This window comes from Trachinotus anak, unplaced genomic scaffold (genome assembly GCF_046630095.1).
Source record: "Trachinotus anak isolate AG129_WGS33_773 ecotype Australia unplaced genomic scaffold, CSIRO_AGI_Tana_v1 ptg000021l, whole genome shotgun sequence".
Lineage (NCBI taxonomy): Eukaryota > Metazoa > Chordata > Actinopteri > Carangiformes > Carangidae > Trachinotus > Trachinotus anak.
In genome coordinates this window covers 25000685-25019310 of record NW_027273872.1, presented here as the reverse complement: position 1 = coordinate 25019310, position 18626 = coordinate 25000685, and positions in this window count along the sequence as shown.

Here is an 18626-nt window from a genome sequence, read left to right as displayed (position 1 = left end):
TGCTGAGTGCTTACCTGTGAAATCTGTTATCATTAGAGCTCCAGAGAAAAGCCTGAGAGAGGAGATGTAAAGCTACATTGAGATGGTTTTCGGTTCTTAAAAACTAGAAAGTTATCTTCTTATGGATATCAAGACTTAAAATAAACCACCAGAAAATGTAAAGTATGGGACCCTTAAGGATTTTCAAATACCTTAACTGCCTCCACGACCTGTGTCACAGCCACTAGTGCCAAATCTGCAGCCCCTGTCCCTTTCACCTCCTGCAGTATCTTACCTCACGTGTGCACTGCTGGTGTGTTTTTACCAAAATTCTGTGACTCCTTTAGGATGTACATAAACTTAAAACAGCAGCAACCATCTGCAGAATTCCCAGGACTATTTATTTACTACAGACTCATTCTGAGGACAGAGTGGTTAGCTTTATTTGACTCCATCCATCCATCCAGCCATTACATTATGTGTAGGTACCACTGGAGCAAGCAGAGAAGCCCAAATATCATTTTCTGCAGCTACCTCCATCACTTCCTCCTGGGAATGCAGAGCAACTGTAAAGTCTTATCCTCTCTGACAGATGTACCTGGGATAGCGCCACAGGGAGGCCTCCCAATCAGATACCCAAACCACCTCACTTGGCTCCTTTCATTATGAGGAAACAGGATGCGAAGTGGTGGTACAGATCCTTTCATGATCTTGTCTTCTCTTATCAGTGCACATATTTACATTGACTGATAGATCACAACGCCACATTCTGTGATGAGGCATCAGTACTTACTGTTAGAAACAGGCTTTCAGGTGACACACTGTATCCTGTGGCAGCCACATGGGAGGTCCCATCCTTCTTTCTAACTAACTAACTAACACTAACTGATAAAAGTCAGGGATTTCCTCTTATGACTAAGAACTGATAATTTCACATTTCCTGAATTAACTGTTTGTTAGAAGCAGTCGTAATTAAGTAATTAATGGTTTCAATTTCTCAAGTGTGAGAATGTGTTTCTTTTTCTGGTTATTTATTATAGTAAACCTCTTTGGCTTGTGCAGCACGTGTTGGACAAAACAAGACAATGAATGACATTTCGTCAAGCCTACAAGAAATTGTGATGGACATTTTTTTTTTCTTACCATTTTCTCATGTTTTACAGACGAAACAAGTAACAAATTAATCAAGAAAATCTACAGATTAATCTATCATGAAAATAATGTTTAGCTCCAACTATAGTTTGCATTTGCAGTAACTTACCACAGATCTAATAGAGCTGTAGAGGGAAAGAAAGTGGGAAAGAAGAAGATAAGTGACCAACAGTTACACTGAAGCATGTACATTGTGAAAGTAAAATAGGAAAAACATGAAAGTTTATTTATCCTCTCATCCATTCACTCTGTAAGTGACTGTCTGTGAGTTTTTAATGAAGCAATTTCCACCACAGCATGAATCATTCTCTGTAAATCCCTTGTGTGTATGCGTGTCTGGGTCATATGTAAGAATGTTATATTATATATAACAATTCTAACTTTGAATACATTAACATGAAAACAAATGTGCACAGTGTGATTTGCTTTTCTCTCAAAAACTGTGGCCATGTGATGTGTCCATATATATCCATATCTGTGCATCCATCTTAGTCACAGAAACTCTACAAAGCTTTACCCCTATTGTTGATCAAAGCATTGATCATGGAGTCTGACAAACAGCTGCTGTCCTCATTAAATCTGTGATAAACAGGCAGAAACACAGGGGGCTGTCTTACACGAAACCATGTGTGTCTTCCTCATCAGCTTCAGTGTCACTTTATCATTAAAACTGATGGATCTGACTGGATCTGACTTAACTGCCCCTGGACACAGAGCTGACACACATCTGGGTCATTAGAGGTCTTAGTTTGTTCTTTAGTTTCTTCATCCAACTTCAAAAACTAACGTCCTTCCTCACAAACTGTGGCCAGCTTGTGCAAACTAAAACTCTGTGGCTCACAAAAAAGTGCACTTGTTGCACAGGTTAGTTGATGATGTCTTTGGAATATCAGTATTTTGGAGTAATATGGGACCAGCAGATTTTAAGAGTTAACACACTGAGGCTCTAGAGCACTGACCTGCCTCAATTTTAGTCATCATATACAGCATATATATTTATTTTTTATTTGTTTTTACATTCCACTCATTTCATGACACAGTTTTGAAGAGCAAGAGTCTAAAGCATCCCACTTTATTTAAGTGGACACTGAATCAAAAAGCCATTTGCTGTTGTACTTGTAAAACACTCACACACACTCTTACACTCTTTAAATCTCACATTGCAGTGAAACTGTTTCATTGTACTGACCTTCATCTTCATTCTGCTGCAATGAAGCACCTGATATGGTTTTAGTGAGAGACTGTGGTACAAGCGGCTGCTCTCTTCCAGGAACGTTGTAGCTAGTGTGTGTGTGTGTGTGTGTGTGTGTACTTGTACTTGCTACATAGTAAGGACCAAAAAAGGTATTTTACTAACAGAGTGAGGACATTTTGGGAAAGTGAGGACATTTTGGCCGGTCCTCACTTTTTGAGACACCTTAAAATCACATTTTGAGGGTTAACACTTGGTTTTAGAGTTATGGTTAGAAATAGGTTTAGGTTAAGGTTAGGGTTAGTTAGTAAAAAACGCAGTACACTTAAGAGTGCTACGAGGGGGTTAGGGTTAGGGTTAGGCACTCAGTTGTGATGGTTAAGGTTAGGGTAAGGGGCTACAGAATGCATTATGTCAATGAGTGTCCTCACAAAGTTGGAAGTACAAGTATGTGTGTGTGTGTGTGTGTGTGTAAGAGAGTTTGTGTCTTTGAACTGGTAGAAAAGTGTAAGAAGTTGGCCATGTCAAGAGTGCAAATTTGTACAGCAGAACTTGTGGGCTATTATAAAAATATTAGTGTGCTTCATCTTCGTGTGTCTGAGAGAGAGAGAGAGAGACTATTTGTGAGTGTGTGTGTTTTGTGTAGGCGTGTTACATCGTGTGTCAGACAGAGGGTTAATGGTGTGTGTCATGCTGAAAACTACTATTTGTCCTAAGAAGAACCCCAGGCAAGTCAGACATGCTAAAATGCTCCACACACACACACACACACACACACACACACACACACACACACACATATATATATATATATATATATATATATATACATATATATAAATACAAAAGTTAAAGAATGCAAAAGCTCTGTTTTCTTTCTGGGCACCGCAGATGAGTTGAACTGAGGAGAGAAGTTATTATTAATTAAATTAAAAAATACTTGATTAGTATAATATTATATAAAGCCAGACAAAAACACCTTTAATTTTGAATTGCTATCATTCAATGTTTCACAGTATCACATTCCAACTCTATTCGGGTATTTCTTATGTCTTCAACTTTATTTTTGAAGATTTTTAATAGAGTGAAATGAAAAAAAAAATATCAGTCTCAGAGAAAAGAGCTGGAGTCAGAATGTAGTTAGCCAGGCTTAGCTTGAAGACTGGAAGAAGGGGGACACAGCTCGCCGAGGCTCTCTCAAAAATGCTTCTCTAAAGTTCACTAACATGTTCTATCTCACTCGTTTAACCTGTACATTAAAATGCCAGTTTGTGGTTTTAATGGAAGTTAAATGCTAGAGGGTAGTGTGTATCCACCCAGTAACTGCAACAAGGGTACTTAACAAGTACCATGCAAGAATTATGTTTAACAGTTAAAAAAATATGTAAATATTAATTAATGAGTACAGGCATGGGTAAAAATTAACTAAATGTATGAATAAGAAAATAAAAAACAAACACACAAAATAGAAATTAAAATAAAAAGTCTACCCCAGTGTAATTTTTATCAAGCCTAATCAAGCTGCCGTGTCTAGCTGCTTACCCCTCCAGTCTTTAAGCTAAGCTAGGCTAAATGTCCTGATGGATCTTCTCTCAAATTCAGAAAGAAATCAAGTAAAAACATTTCCCAAAATTGTGAAACTGTTCCCTGAACACTTCTTGCTGCACCTTATCCATTCATCCTAACTGCAGCCTGGCAGCGTGCTGCATGCAGCGCTCTCCAAGGTGCTGATCCTGCTGTTGGGCAGCTCGAGAGCTATCCAGCACCTTGGAGAGCACTGCAGCCCACAGCGCTGACAAGGAGGCCTGGAGCCATGAATATGTGCCTGTGTTAATGAGTAGGTAGGTTTTTTTACTCACTGATCTAGCAGAATAAGGTCAACTAAATGTCTGAATGACCATAGCGACCACTGGGACAAAGCCCAGTGGGCTGCTGCATTGTAAAAAAAAAAAGTCCTTGAAGTTGGTCCTAGTAGATAAGTCCTGGGCTGAATTTATGTCCCGGTCTGACCTTGGCTCTCTCCATCAAGTGAATGCCTGAGCAATTCACCCTTTTACCTCAGTTTCTATCACCCTCTCTCTTTGCCTTGTATGTCTCCTCTGACAACAGGCCTCTTTTTCTTTTGCAGGGTAGAGTTTTGACAATTGTTCTGATTGTCCCACTCACCATCATTTCTGCTACTTAAAAAAAAAAAAAGAAATTGCAACTGATAGCTACTGCTGAGAACAAACCACTATTCTCTTTTTGTTTTGGTTTGTGCATTGGAGGTAGTCCTAATTTTTCCATGAAATCCTGTGCCTTGTAGCAGAAAGAATTCCATAGTTAAATTGAGGCTCATAGGGAACCACGCTTAACACCCATAGTGTTATTATTCCCTAGCTATAACATTGTGGAATACTTACACGATAAGTCAAAGCTGAAAAAAAAAATGAATGTGGATGTGAATGTATTTCGCACCATGAGTAAAGTTATGTTCATGGTTAGTACCTTCCCTCCAGTCTAAGTGTGGCGGAGCATTTTGCATGATGATGAGAAGCCTGTCGCGGTCAGGCCGTATGTACACATGAACTTTTTCTTTTATATCCTTAAATGCTCCAAAGTGTGAAATGTCTTTGTCTGAAATGACCAGGACATTTCATCATACTTATTTACATATGCAGCTAAAATAGAAATAAACTCAAACCACTGACTGGAACAACAGCAACAAAATATTCCTCCAGTTTATGAAAAACATAAACAGCATATGCAGCCATTTCTCTCTCTCTGTGTGCTCATTCAAATTTAAACTCACTCACATTTATTGTGTTTACACCAGCAAATACTCCCAAACATTTGTCTAATAATTCCAGATGCAGTCTTGATCAACAGAGGGATGAATGAAGAGAAGAGAAAGACAGAGGGAGAGGGTGAGTGTGTGATGCAGAGTAAACTGCACTGTTTGGTGACGCATGTTAGATCAGATTTGATTAGATTAGATTTTTTTTTTTTTTTACATTGGTCACACTTTCAGTTTTAGCAAATACCAATCAGGACAGAGAGATTTCTCTGTCCTGATTGGTATTTATTTTGGAAAAATTGTGTGTTAGCTCACAGTTTTAGTGAGCAAACAACTTCTCCCCCCTCATTTTTATGTTATGCTTCCTGTTGTTTCTCATTATTAATTGTGAATATTTTCATACCAAACAATATCATAATGTCTGCCTTGGCCTGAAATATATGGATTTTTAATCAAACTGGTATTTAAAGAGTTAAAAGTTCTGATTTATTATTTATTATATATTTATTATTTGTTTTACAGTAGATGTGTTTATGTTTCATGGTGAGTAGTTTACTAGAAGCTCCTTTGTGTGAGAGGAGAGGAGCCAGAGCGGGCACTGTTAGTTCACTGTTGTCAGAAATAACGGATGATGCAGAAGCCCAGTGGTTACTGAGTTTTGTCTTGAACTGTGTTTTCTATGTCTTGTTTAACCCTCTAAGTGCATGTGCTCCATATGAATGTCATTAAGTAATAAACATGTTTTTTGGCATTGGGATGCTAACGACTCTTGAGTTCCTATGTGAGTATATCTTATAGTGTCTTTTTGTGGGGTGTCACAAACTGGCTCAGTTAATGTGACAAGCAGGGAGTCCACCCAAAGTTAAACTAAAAGCAAACAATTTATTTTAAATAAAAGGTAACAGATATAAGTGATGGGGTGTGGAAATCAGCAAGTTTAGCCATGAAAGCAGTGCACGGATGAGTGGCATATGTGCTGTGGAGGTGTTGTATATGCAAAAACAAACTATGTCACCGCATCAGCCAACGACCCTCCCATGTCAACCAGCGGCCTACTGAGGTTGGCCAGGACAACCTCCAAGGCAGTGGGAGGGGCGTCACAGGGGGAGTTAGGGGTTTCCAGATGTTTCTGCTACGTATAGAATTATAACTTCCTTGCAAATATATTATCACACGTACTAAGACAAGGTATGAAAGCTTTGAGGTTTCTTTGTTCTTTGTCAATTTGTGCAAATGCATGGTCTTAAAGTTATAGAGCCAGCGCTGATAGTAAAGTGCCTCAAATGAGGAGAGTTGTGTCTGACTGACTTAGAAGTATTGTAGGAGGCAGACTCAGGAAACAGTGTCCATGTTTTACAAGTGGTGATGTATTTACACAAAAGTGCCACCATGCTACACCTGTAACCAAAAATATGTACAAAACAAAATATAAATAAGTAAACAGTTATCTTGGCTAAACTGAACATCATATGCGTACAGCTACACTGATGCAATGAACCAATAAACAATAGCTAAACTTGACAATAACTCTCTGTGTTTTATCTTTAACCAGAAGTGATGATGATATGTGAACTGTGACCACACAAAATGCAGAAAACAAACAAACCCAGGATACTTGTGTCTGCAATCTCTAGATCAATGATGGAAAACAATTAACATTAAATTTGTTGTAGCAAAAATGAGGAAAAATGGTGGGTCCTCACCCACACAATCCTTATTATCTCCTGCAAGACTTCAGCCTCACACTTACATATATCTACTGTTCTTGGTGGCATGTGTGTTAGGGTGACAATCATGAGCCATAACCTCCCTGGGTATGACTATTAACTATAATAATACAATTAGCTGATCTGTGCTGTGTGGGAGAACTGATCTTATCGTCACTGCTCTGACTGATACACTGGGTCACTAGATTTCCAAAACTGCCACAGAGGAGAGTCTCTTCAGTGTTTTTCCAGCTACAGCAGTCTGACATTATATTGTACAACTGCTCAGATTTTATGTAAATGCAGCAGAAAAATAAACCAGTTATTCTGGATATTCAGACCACATTTCCCATAAATAGCACAAAAAGTTTTGGGCTAACATCTCCATGGCAACTGGATAAACCAGTATCATTATGTGTCAGTAGAAACTGTAAAGACTTTAGCCCCTCTGGAAGAACAGAGGCCTCTGAGACCGCCATCTTGCTGCATCTTTACGGCCCTCTCTGTGACATTTACACATAATCTTCATATAAAAGTATACAGCATATCCTGATGTCATTGTGAGCACAAGCAGATGGAGAGATCATCCTTCAGTCGCAGGCAGCATATGTTTAAACTGGCTTGTTGGGATGTAGTGCTATATAAGGATGACCTTTAGTCTGTACTCATTATTGACCAAACATCATGACCAAAATGTTTCCCAAAAATAAATCAATGAAAAGATAAATTGACCTCAAGATCTATGTGTAAAATGTGGTTTGAAACAAAGCATGAACATTTAAATCAACTGCTTGTGTTAACAGTAAGGTTTCATAACGATAGAAAACAGTTTTTCACTGCCTTTGTCAGTTATTTGACAGATTACTCTCTCTTTTTTCCCACATTCACTGATAAAGGGCACATGACAAAGCAAAATGAATTCCAAATTCCCTAATTAGACACTCACAAGACATAATATGATGATGAAAGGATTGCAGTATCAAAGGAAAAGTCAGGGGAAGAAAGTGAGACCCGCTCTCTCCAACTGCTCTAATCAACAGTGGGCTCTGATGCACATATGAGAAAAGAGGCCAGAGAGAAGGAGTGAGGAAGTGGCAGATGAAGAGAAAGAGGGAGGGAATATGATGACATGCAGCAAGGCTAAAAGCTCCAATCAAGAATGGGGATGTCTCTGAGAACATGGTTTGCATCTTTGTGCATAGCAGAGGCCCATACTCCAAAACAGAGTAAAACTATAAATGAATAAATGGGTTGTTAAAAGTCCTTTCTACCCTCAAATATTGTGCAGGTTGTTTAACCTAGAATGTTCAGCACATTATAAGAACCACTTAAGAATTACTGAAATGTAATACGTGACTGTTGTACTCATTTCCCCTCTACTTGATTGTGATCCTGCATTTCTGAGTCCCATTCAGACTGTGGTGTTATATGTAGTCAGTGAAACCAGTGACAACAAAATCAATTGTGATTGTCCAAAATAATGGCTCTAGGGACCTGACACTGTCTTCATTTGGTCGGTTGTCCACAGATATATGAGGTGTGAATCACCAAACTATAAATAAACCCTGATGCAATCACAAAACTAAACACACAATGTATTTCAACAGTCTTCGTGTGTTAGGATGGATGTACACGCTAGTTGTGGGTGTAGTAGAGTGTGTACACCAGATTCATTGCAACCACATTCTCTAGACTGGTTTTGTAATGACTAGCACACTACTGACTTGACTTGACTTGACTTTGCATGCAGAGGTTCCAAAGATTCCAATTTAATTCTATTTTCTTTAAAATCACATAGAACTATACAATGCTCGCAACATGGTTCTAGGGATAGCACTGTCAGTCACTCAGCTGGTCAATTGGTCTATTGATTTGGTCCAGGCTGAAATATCTCAACTACCATATGATAAATCACCGTGACAACCATGGTGTCAAGAGGGTTAGTCCACTGACTTTTCAGGTCAATTTTCATGACTTTTTCTAAACCTACCCAAGTAGCTTTTGTGCCTAAACCTAACCAAGCCATTGTCATTATTATAGTAACCATGGACATGAAGGTCCATAATACTGCTCATGTTTATTATTGTAACCATGACAACCAAGCCCCAGTATGCCTGCTGTCGTAGGTGTGCTATCTCAGAAGACCTTTATGGTTGTTAAGGTTGGAGGACTGGTGGCAATTTTCTCTTATTCTGAGAAATATCTCAACACCTAATGAATGGATAGGAACCACATTTGGTACAGATATTTATGTTGCTCAGACAATGTGTCTTACTGATTTTGGTGATCCTCTCACTTTTCCTCTAGCGCCATCAGGAGGATAACATTTTGTAGTGAAATAAATCAACTACTGGGCGACCCGATAGCCGAGTGGTCAGGGCCTGTACCACATGAGCGCAGATGCTCTTAGCAGGCGAGTTGCAAGTTGTCAAGTGTCAATCCCCCTGTCTCTGCCCCTTTCCTGTCACTCTCACCTGTCCTCTCTAGCCTCCAGGGCTTGCTGGTATAGTTTCAAGTTCAAGTCTTATTGTTGTTTCTAAAGAAAGAAAAGAATGTTTGATCCTGACAAAGGACAAAGCTCTGCACCAGATCTGAAATAAGTCCGAAAATCAATATGATTCAAGGCCAGCCACAACAACAATAAGTGTGTGCTACAGCTGGACATTTTTAATGGTGGAGCAATAACTATCCACACAGGTATATCACCTACAATTCCTCTAAGAGTCTGGAAGACCACAGTACCATGAGAAAGCTCCATCAAAGGTCAATTCAACACTTTCGACAAGTGGGTGCATTGTGATTCCTCTCTCTGTAGGGTTTGTGCACATATTCCAGAATTCATGTCACTGCCAGCAGCCTACTGAGGTTAGCAGAGGCCTGTAGCTGGATAAACATGTCAAGTTTAAATCCCCCAAGTGGATGGTGAGGTGTGGGTGGAGAAAGTGACTCAGTAATATTCTCCCCTTCTGGCAGCTGCAGTGGAGGTGTTCCCTCCACCTGACTGCTCCACTGGATCTGCTCATTGGCCAACAGTATGTGATTATGATTCCCAGAAGCTTCATTTTAGAGTGGCTGTTTTAACCTTCTTATCCTGTGGCTCAGGAGGTAGAGTGGGTCGTTCCACTAATCAAAAGGACGGTGGTTTGAGCCCCGGCACCTCCAGTCTGCATGTTGAAGTGTCCTTGGGCAAGATACTGAACCCAAAATTTCTCCTGATGGCTGTTGGGTGGGTGAATGTCACAAGTATTTTAAAGCGCTTTGTGTGGTCGATTAGACTAGAAAAGCACATTAGTGCAAAGTGCAGTCCATTTACACTTTATATATTTACAGAGGAAAATACTTGAACATTTTTTTTTGTTTGAGTTCTGTGGCAGCTGATGTGTGCTCCAACTTGGACAATCCAGATCTGTTTTGCTGAATCCAAGTGTTAGCCCTCTGGACTTGTGCACTGGGCACATGTGGTCGTCAGTCATTTGTACTGTCACATGCCAAAAGTGCTCAGTGTCATCCAGTCAAGTCTCCAAGGGTACTGGTCTGTGAGGGGGTGAAATGTGCTGTGAAACTGGACTCATTTGTGACTGTAATGGAGTACTTATTTTTTTTAAAGTTATCTAATGTGGAAACTGTTTGAAGACTCTCTTGCTTCAGATCGATTTTGGTTTCTTTTGAATATATATATTACGATGTTTGATATACAACAAAGTGTCCCATTACCGTTAACCATTATTGTTAACGTGGCTAAATATAAAAATATAATATATAAAAATAAATAAAAATATATGATATTTTGTATGAATTTGGTTCTTTTGGTTCCATTTGGTACAAATGATATGTGTGTCTTTCCCCACCATAACTGTAATATATAGAGACTGGTGTGTTAGAAAGGTCACAAACATGTTGACCGACCCCTCCCACCTCTCCCATCACGCACCACTGCACTTTTGCCCTTCAGAAGGAGGCTCCAGAGCATCTGTGCAACAAAGGCTTCTTCCCCCAAAGCCATCAAGACTCTAAACCCAAAGGATAGCACAGATGAGTGCGCAATGATTGCACCAGCACAAAAATACTCAGCATTTTAAAATATATCAGTGACTAAGCTACTATATTATACATTGCACATGTGACAAATGATAAACACACAAATATGTGGCCCTGTTTTTAAATATGTGTCGCCCCCCCGCCTCCATTATGGTAGTGACAAATAAGTGGACTTTTTCTTTTTTTTCCCACTATAAGAGGACAAATGGGCATGCAAACAAGCATATGGGCATCCTGCCAGTTATTCCAGTAATGGAGAGTGGGCAGTAGTAATGTACAAACAAATGTCACAATGAGCAAACAAACATGGATGCAACCATATTACATTTTCTGAGAAAGAAAATCTTTTCAGAGCTCAAGGATACACACAATGATTTTGAGTAATACTGAAACTCGTTTCTGTTTGTTGATTTAGCTTCAGAACTGACCGATCTTGAGTTAATGTGGGTTACTGTCCATAGTCTTTAGCTTTTATGTCATCCCTTGTTTGTGATTTTTCCTCAAAGGAGAACACAAGGCATGTGACTTCAAGATAAAATATGAATGCTCTAGCAAAAAATGATGCTATATAATTTCAGTTGGGTACGCATTACACACTTCCTTGGTTTTTAGCATCAATCAACACCATCCGCTCACTCAAACTCAACACTCGCTGAGTTTCCAAATAAATTGGCCCATTACAAAAGAAATTTTCTGTGTCATAATTTGTTCAAAGAGTGAAATTGTCTGCACTCTTTACGATTAATTTCTCATTTAGGAATTTCTCTTTCTGCACGTACTGGTGCGCTTAACGTCCCCTGCGGGAAGATAACGTCCACCGCTGTTTGCCATTAAAGTGTTCCCTCTATCGCTCTTCAGATTGGCGCATCCTTCTCAGGTTAACCATCTTTGAATAGGTGATGTTTATTGATGCTGTGGAGATAAACACAAGGCTAACCTTCTGTTAAACTCCAGTAGTCCTACTCTTATGAAACTGCTGCCTAAGTGCAAAAGACAACTGTGAAGCATTTCCAAACCTCTGCCTGGGCTGGGTTCAGTGCACTCTGCATGTTATATTTTATATGCTCATGCAAAACTTTCATTTGTGCTGTTTACTTCTTTGCCTGCTACATACAGTGACCTAAATGTGTCACAGATTAGATATGTCTTATCAAAGGTTTATAATGATCATAATACATTTTATTTATAGGTGCCTTTCAAGGCATTTAAGGACACCTAACAACACGCAGATAAATCAAATGTGCAAAAGCAACAGACAGTAATCCAACAAGGAATAAAATATGTTACAAAAATATTGTCAATATAACTTCAGATCAAGTGTGGGTCACACTGATATGTGGAAATACATCTGAAAGTAAAAACTTAACTAGATATAGTAGTTTAAATACAAAGATTAGATTTCTAAGTGCATCTCTTGCCTCTGATACACCAAATACAGAGGAGACACAGTAGTTGATGTGCTCAGCCCAGGTTTCAAATAGTATTTAAATCTAGTTTGCTGCAGGGTATGCAATCACATCACAACCTGTCACTGCTGAGGGAGCAGTCTGTCTGCAGCTGCTGCTACTGAGAGGTAAACATACAAGGACCCCAAGAACCAACTGTAATCTGTACAATGTAATGTGCAGTCAGTGGTCTGTGGATCTCAAACAAAACATTTGACCCAAAGAAAAAAAAAAGCCTCACATGCTGAGTTTTCTCCATGACAACTGAGCAAAGTCCATCTGCACAGGAAAACCAGAGAATGTGGTCAAAGCTTCAGAGGAACCCAGTGATTGGATGTTGAAGATTTTACTTTCAAAAAAATAGTAGAGTAGTAGCAGTATTGTGCTGTCATTTGCCATCTGATTATCATATTCACAAAATGGCGGCATGGGTTATAAAAAAAAAAAAAAGAATGACATAGTGTACAAACACACAGAGCAACACAACTTTTTGATATGGCTACACATTCAAATGACGATCATTCCCCTTTTTGATTGTTACTTCAAACATTGTTGTCAAATACTGTAATTTGTGAAGCTTTTTGTCATCACCCTTGAATTTTAATATCAGTTTGATCAAAATCTCAAAGGATATTCTGATTCTCTGACCTTGAGAGGTATCATCTATCATGATGCATTCACATGGAAGAGAAAATATGGAAAAGCAGGAAAGCAAGCAAACTTTTCACACACACTAGTCACAAAGTGCTTCACAATTAAAATAATAAAATCAAATGAAATAATTAAAATCAAAACACATCAAATAAAAGCAAAAGTAAAAACACCAGATAAAAAATAGATATGAGACACCAGTTAAGAGCCTGGAATACCACATACTACCTAAAAGCCTGTCTGAACAGATGGGTTTTCAGTTACTTTTTAAGAGTCCACAAAGTTCAGGCATCTCAAACTTCGTGGGAGGCTGTTCCAGAGCTTAGGAGCTGTTGACTGGGAGGTGCGATCACCCCAGGTCCTTAAGCGTGTTTGTGGTATGTTTAGAGGACCCAGGGTGGAGGACCTAAGAGCTTGACTCGCGGTGTGGGAGTGAATGAGACCTGCAATGTCTTCTGGGGTCTGGCCAGAACAGCTGAGTGCCACTCAACTGAGAGTGACTACTAGGGTTGGGTTGAAAAAGCTGATCCAGATCACACCTGGAGTTGTGAAGCTCATAAATGAACTGTGCCAAAGATTGTTTTTGAGAAGCACCACTTTGGAACATCTCTATACAACCACAAGTTTGTTTTTGTAGTTCAACAAAACCAACAGAGTGGTGACTGTTCTGTGAAATGATCAAGCTTGTTACAACACAAACGAAGAATCTACCAGTTTAACTTTGATATTATATCAGTATTTGAAGCATATTGTCACTTATTTGCATCAGGAGCTCCAGTATTTAGAGAAAGTCACTTGTGAAAAAATAAGGTGTCAAAGCTAGTAGGCTAAAAGTAATGGTAGGTTGCAGTCAGAGGTTGTGAACATTAATGAGGCTATCTCTAAAAACTAAAAACAGAAGGTGATATAGTCAAGATATAGATGGCAGACGACTACCATCTATATGCCTGTGTTAAAATCATAGTGCATGTATGTTGCTGCGTCCACGTGTGCGTCACTCCTCGTGGTCATTGCATGTGTTGACGTTTCTGAGGCTCATTGTGAGCGTGTAAAAGAGAGCGCCCACTCTCCCTCATTATGACCTCCTCTGAACACAGGCGCAGCAGAATGAAGGACACTGACGTGTAAATATAGGCCTTTCATAGTTCAGCTGCTCGCTGGCTGCAGTCGCTCTGGTCATTCAGAGAATGTATTTCACTGCTTATAAGTTCACTTTGTGACAGGTGCATATGTGAAGCTTACACATATGAGGAAGAAAAAGACACCCCCACAATCTTCACTTGCCCAGTAAAGAACATTTAACACAACTTTAGGTCAAAGACCTTATGCGTGAATAAGCTTATAATTTTTTCTACACAAGCAGGGTTCGCAGTGAACAGTCACCCCCAACTTTTCATTAGCGGCAACAGGCTACACCTTGAGGCTCAGCGTGAACTACTCCCACAATTTATCACAGGACACAGATCCTTCGACCCCAGTCAGACACAGATCTGTATAATAATTACGCATTTATTAGCTCAATAGAAGTGCATCTGAGTGCATGAATCAACATATAGAAAAATACAGAGAAAACGTTAAATCCAAATTCAAAAGGAACAACTGTCAACAGCAACCTGTGTCATTTAATCATATTATCAAAGAAATATAGTCAAAGTCACCATGATCGATTCATCCCTAGGGTCAACCTCAGGAAAAAGCCATCATATAGGAACACTCTGTAACATCCCATCAGAGTGATAGTTCATCATTAAGACCCCTAGGGGTGAGAGTTTGTAATGTTTCTTAAGCAGTGGACCATGGTTTCCCCCACTCTCTTGAGCAGGCAAACTTTTTTCTGCACCAGTAACACAAAAAGTAAAAATATCAGGGTTAAAGTCATTAAAGTTAACAGAATTATTTATGCAGATTGAATTTATATGTTCAATGATTCTCTACTTAAGCTGTTTAGCCCTAAAGGTGTTGTTGCAGTGTCCATAACAATAATTCCCATTTGGATATGAACTGAAATGTGCCGCACTCAACATGAACCAATTAATCTAACTTATCTATTGTTTTTCCCCCATCTAAATGAAAAAAAAAAAAACAACAAACAGGGCGGGGGTACCAAGTCAGGATCCAAACTCAAGATTTGCCAATTTGGGCGAATAGCCCTTATGCATTTTTTTTTCTCTTTTCTGTTACTCTTTTTTCAGTAAATGAAAACAAGGCTTAATTAAAGCCAATGTGAAAGCCTGCTCAATGCAATTGGAAGATTTCTAAATAAATGGAGGAACACATTTCTCTCAATCTGTTCAACTGACCCATAGGTAAAGACCTTTTAAAAGAAGTACAATTAAAACTAGTGGCAAGTTAGATTGTATTTCTATCAGTTTCTTTCTAGTGTAAAGTGTTAGATAGACAAACATTATCTTCATTTTCCAGAAACAGTACCTTTTCATGGCAAGAATCTGGTGTAAACTTCAAATTTTGGTCAAAACCATTCAGTAAGGTCATAAACTCTTGTGCCTCATCAACGCCACCTTCAGTAGACAACCTGTAGATAGTTAGTTTAGATTTCTAACTCATTAAAACTAAAATAACAACTATATATGATGCCATATCAATTATAAAGTGATTTGGTGGCACACTTAATAGAAGCAACGGGCTTTGAGTTCCCTCTGGAGACAAATGGTCCCTGTCTTGCTCCTCCTCTCTATCCCTGTGTTTTTTTGTGTGTCCTTGTTTGTGTTTGTGTGTCGGTTTGGGTGTGGCTTTCCTGCTGGCTGGTTCCTTGATGCACCTGCAGTCCATCACTCAATCAACCCTCTGCACTACTTATACACCGGTTCAACTCACCATTCTTTGTCAGATAGTTCCACTCTTCATGTGGTACCACATTCATCTCTTACAAATCTGTATTTTTTTTTCCTCATGTATCTCCTTTTCTGCACTAACCTCTGTTTATTGTGCTTCAGGATTCACCCTCCTCAAGCTCTGAGATTCCAGCCAGCTCCACCATTAAGGCTGCCTTGCCTCAAACCCATGCTCCAGCTCCCCTGGTCAGTAACCTGCTCCTCACCTGCCTGCTTCCCCCTCAGCTCACTGGAACCCCTGCACCACAACTTCACCCTGTGCAGCTATCTACACCATTCTCAGCGATACAGTGAATAAAATCTATTCAAACGCTCCTGTAATGTAATGTAAACTATCTCTAATTGACATGTATGAGCTTCCTGGCCACATTTTTTTTCACTCTGAGACAAATTATGGAAACACTGAAAATACCTCATTCATTTATTCATTTCATTCTTTTCAACAATTCTGCATCTATTGATAGAGGGATTTGAGAGATTGGGGCAGAATATGCTTTTAGGTTTGAAGTAACTAGAACATGAAATACCTTTGACAGGACAAACAGTGTTTCAACTTAATTTGTCTAAAGCACTTCAGTAAGTCTACCTTTAAACCAAATACCTTGGCACCACTTCTGCTGGGTACAGATGATAGTTCCTGACAATGACAGTTGCTCACCACACAGTTCTTTGGAGGGGATGTTGAAGACCTTCTTCTGGAGAAGCTGTACATCCTTTTGTCTTTCTTGTGTTGGTATGGCTTCTCGTGCATTACTTATTTAAAAAAAAAAAAAAAAAAAGCCAAGATGTTCCTCTGCCCATGTTTTTCACACCTTAGTAGTTGTGTTGCATCAAGGTGAGGAAGGTTTTCAGCTAGTGACTTCTCACCTCGAAATATAAGTGAAGGCAGCACGTGTCCTATTTGTTCTTAATCTAATTTCAACACATATTTTGGTGCATAGCAACTGCAACCGCAACTGGGATGTGCTTCCTCCTCCAGTTAAGAAGTCTAAAGCTATCAGCAGCCATGCTGAACATAGACACAGCTAGAAACGCCAGGTAAAAACCCACAGAGGTCCGGCTCAGTGTAGGAAAGAAATGACATCATCCACCCACGCAGCCACTGTGGGCATCTGCTGTTGTATCTCCCCGAGGCTCTCCTCAAGGCCTGACAATAATGCAAACACACAGACTTCCTATTCACTGTGCGCGCACACACACGCACACACGCACACACACACACACACACACACACACACACACACACACACACACACACACACACACACACACACACACACACACACTCTGTCCCTTTCTGTCTCATTCATGTACTACCCCATCACCCCTTTCTGTCACACACAAACACTGATGGGTCTGTCACCTTCTCAGTGATTTACACACACATATTGTACACACACGTACAGAGGTTAGTCATATATCATCAGTTGAGGTTTAGAGGACGTGTCACTGTGTCTAAGTCACACAAAAACTCATCAGTCACCCAGCGAGACGCATGTGGCCTCTGTCTCCGCCTGCTCACTAACTTAAGTGCCTCCAAGTGGGTGTGTGTGTGTGTGTGTATACATGAAACTGTCAGGCTATGTCTTCTTTTGAGAAAACACTTTCATCTGTGTACCTGGATTTTGTCACCACTGTGTGTGTGTGTGTGTGTGTGTGTGTGTGCTCTTACTTAAGTAAAAATTGGGGACTTTCGTCAGCTCACACACCAGTTGATTGGGGACGCCTTTCCCTTTGGGGTCCAAAACCACCGTCCCCAATTAGATTTCATTATAATTGTATTCTGGATGCTCCAAAATGTGTTTGGTCTTAAAATCTCCAATGTCCCAAAAAGTGACATTTTTCATCTGTTTTGTGTATGTGTGTGTCCCCCACTCCACTCCCCCATCCAATCTGTGTATAACTCTACATTGCTCCTAGTGGAAGTGTGCGGAATTGCAGGGGCCCCAAAGGTAGCTGTGTGTGAAACAGGTTTAGCTAGAACTAGCGATAGCTGGCAATGTAGCTAGTGCTACATTAACATGCATGTATTAGCAGTACATGCTAAAATGTCTGGTGATGAGATTAGCCTAACCTTTGCCCACCTTCAGTGTAATTCTGGAGCTACTTTTTACACCATATATTTGGTGACGCCTAATCTTTTCACATACTTCCAGTGGTAAATGGTAGCCAATGTTAGCATCATTAACTAAGTACATTCCAATTAATTTCAAGCTATTGGTAGCATAAAGTTACCATTATTGTGGTCAGCTAGCCTACTTCTGCTGGAGTACCTTGAAAGTTAGCCTTTTTTACCTTGGTCTGTGACAGAAGTACCTGAATAAAATTGAGACGAGAACACTGATAAATTATTTGATTAAAGATACTACTGGCTACTTACTGTAACTTGCAAATTAAGGACAGAAAGTTTTGTCCACAGTTGTGTGGAAGAGCAGTCTTGTAGTACAATTTGAGGTGCAGGCTAACAGCTATGTGGCAGCTATGTGTAGCTGGCAGAGTGAGTGAATGGGCGAGCGAGAGCGAGGCTGCGGCACAGTGAGGGAGCGATGGTGTGGCTGCCATTTTTTTTTGTGTGTGGCTGCCATCTGGGCCAACAGAGGTGTGCTCATAGTGCAGAGCCGGTGAGCAGTGTCATCTAAATGTAGCTGTGCACATATATTATAAGCCACATTTTATGATAAAAATAAATAAAGACAAGTTCCTCAATTTTGTGTAGACTTTTGTAAATTATTGTTATTATTGTTGATGATTATATTTTTAACATATAAATTTCGATTTTTGAAGTGGTGTCATGATCAAAATATGATACTAATAAATAATGCTAATAAAATAATA